This window comes from Alosa alosa, chromosome 11 (genome assembly GCF_017589495.1).
Source record: "Alosa alosa isolate M-15738 ecotype Scorff River chromosome 11, AALO_Geno_1.1, whole genome shotgun sequence".
In the NCBI taxonomy this organism is placed as follows: domain Eukaryota; kingdom Metazoa; phylum Chordata; class Actinopteri; order Clupeiformes; family Clupeidae; genus Alosa; species Alosa alosa.
In genome coordinates, this window is record NC_063199.1 from 32,088,054 (window position 1) to 32,090,553 (window position 2,500).

At 46.2% G+C, this 2,500-nt stretch overlaps 1 protein-coding gene across 1 annotated transcript in view; it reads left to right on the forward strand.

The window, feature by feature from the left end:
- Positions 1 to 2,500, forward strand: part of hipk2 (homeodomain interacting protein kinase 2) — a 78,910-nt gene that overhangs the window by 20,042 nt on the left and 56,368 nt on the right.

Genomic DNA, 2,500 nt, shown 5'->3' on the forward strand with positions numbered 1-2,500 from the left:
TATACCTGAACATAGCCTTTCTAGTCATTTCAGTCTACCAGGGAAGTGGTTGAACTACCTGCCTCCTCACTCCTATGCAAAACCTTTCCAAATGAGCATCATGATGCTCTGCTCAGGACATCCCGTTAGCCTCCCACCTTTAAAACCTCCACCTTTGAAAACCTCAGAAATAGGGGTTGGTAGTGTAGTAGTTAAGGAGCTGGGCTAAAGCCTGAAAAGGAAGTAGTGAGCAAGGCACTTGCAGTTGTCAATGTCAGATATAAATACTTTGGGTGTCTGCTAAATGTAATGTAATGTAATGTAATGAGAGCGATGCTGGGATTAAGGCTAATCTATAAGAGGACAGACAGTCACAGCTAGAACTGAAGGGAGGAGGCTGATTGGAACACTTAGCCTAACTTTAGCCTGACACATTCAACACGGTCACCGGGGCATGATATAAGCTGTAAGGCACACAAACACAGAGATACACACGGAGGCTACCACACATATACCACACATATACACACACACACACACACACACACACACACACACACTTATACAGGTCATTAGACTCATCTGGCTATACACAAAAACACACTGACATGCATATGGTATGTGTGTAATGATGAGGCGAAGATGGAGAGTCGAGAGAGAGAAGGGGGTGTGTGTGTGGAGGGGGGAGAGAAGGGGGTGTGTGTGTGGAGGGGGGAGAGGAGAGTGTGTGTGTGGAGGGGGGAGAAAAAACAGAGGTGAAGGAAAGAGACAGATATGGATGAGAGGAGGCCAGAGGGAAACAGAGGAGAGAGAGAGAGGGGGGGGGGGCAGGATGGAGGAGAAGTGAAGAAATGGTCAGGTCAGATTAAAAATGTCAGTAAACAGCATTCCAGAGGCACAGTAATGAAGACAAAATGTCAGTTTCCTGCCAGGCTTTTCCCAATCCGAAAATATCCCAAACTGATGGAATTTCTTAGCATGACAGAGATCCATTATGCCCCCTGAAAGAGAGAGAGCAGGAGAGAGGATAAGAGAGAGCAAGAACCCACCAGAAGTGTTAGGGACATTTGAAATACACATATGAGAAATCTCACATATGGGATTTAGGCCTAATTACTTACAACCACTGCTACACACTATACTCAAACTCAGACACACACACACACACACAAATACACACACACACACACACACACACACACAAATACACACATACACACACACACACACACACACACAGGGTACACACACAGTGTACACACGCAACATGGTGAACATGGTGCACCCTACATATAGCATGTTCAAAAATGGTCCATGTGTTGAGTCTGTCTGGGGGGGAATGATTATTTGCGTGTTATTACAGTAACAGGCTGATGTTGGAGGGCTATTTTAGTCCTGTTGTTTGCCCAGAGAAGCTCTGCAGTGTCCCAGAGTGAAGTCTTCCTCTCCCCAGGAGCTGCCCTCCCCTCCCCTCCCCTCCCCTCCGACTTCGGCACCAGTGGAGGGTTTGTCTCTGTTGTGTTGTTGCCAGCATCTGGAGTTGAACAGTGGGTCAGCCACCCCTGTGTTGTTTTGATGTGGTGGAGAACAGCCAGAATGCTGCTGCTGCTGCTGATTCTGGTGTTTTGTATGTCTGTTATCTTTTTGTGTGTGTGTGTGTGTGTGTGTGTGAAATCGTTCCGCGATTCTGGTACAAAAGGCCTAGAAAGAGAGAGTAAGAGAGGCATTTTTCATCATGAAACCATTTGCGCAAACCCAGTTAAATGCTTATTGGGATCTCCGTGCTGTCTTCCTCGTATTTCTTCCTGTCTCTTTTCTATTTCCACTTCCTCTCCTCTTGTTCACGCTATCAACCTATTTCCCCTTTCTGATGGAATATCAATTATTCCTTATTTTCCTCCTCTTCTTGTTCTTCCTTTTCTTCTTTCACTCTGTCTGTCACTCTGCCTTTCTCTCTGCCCTTGTTTGGGGCCATGGTGTTAGTGTGGGAATCCTGGTGTTAGTGTGGGAATCCTGGTGTTAGTGTGGGAATCCTGGTGTTAGTGTGGGAATCCTGGTGTTAGTGTGGGAATCCTGGTGTTAGTGTGGGAATCCTGGTGTTAGTGTGGGAATCCTAGTGGTGTTTACCCAGTGGCTCTGGGGAGGGAGAGGAGTGGGGTTTTTGTGCGTCTGTGTGCAGTGGATCAGCGCTCAACATTTCCACTGCTCCCCACCGGGAGCCTTTCATCTCGTGGCTCTGGAATATAGGATGGGGTATTCACAAGGGCCCTGTGTGAATAACACACACACACACACACACACACACACACACACACACACACACACACACACATACATCCATTCAGACATTTACACCTTGTTGGAGAGCCACACAAGTAACGTGATATTGTAATTCTGAAGATTATAATGTTCTGATGTTTGCTGAGTAGTTTGTGACTTTCATACCTGTTTTATTCTGATGTTTAGCCAGTTTAGTTTCAGAAGCAAACGAACCTTTCATTCTCTCTCTCTTTGTTCATTC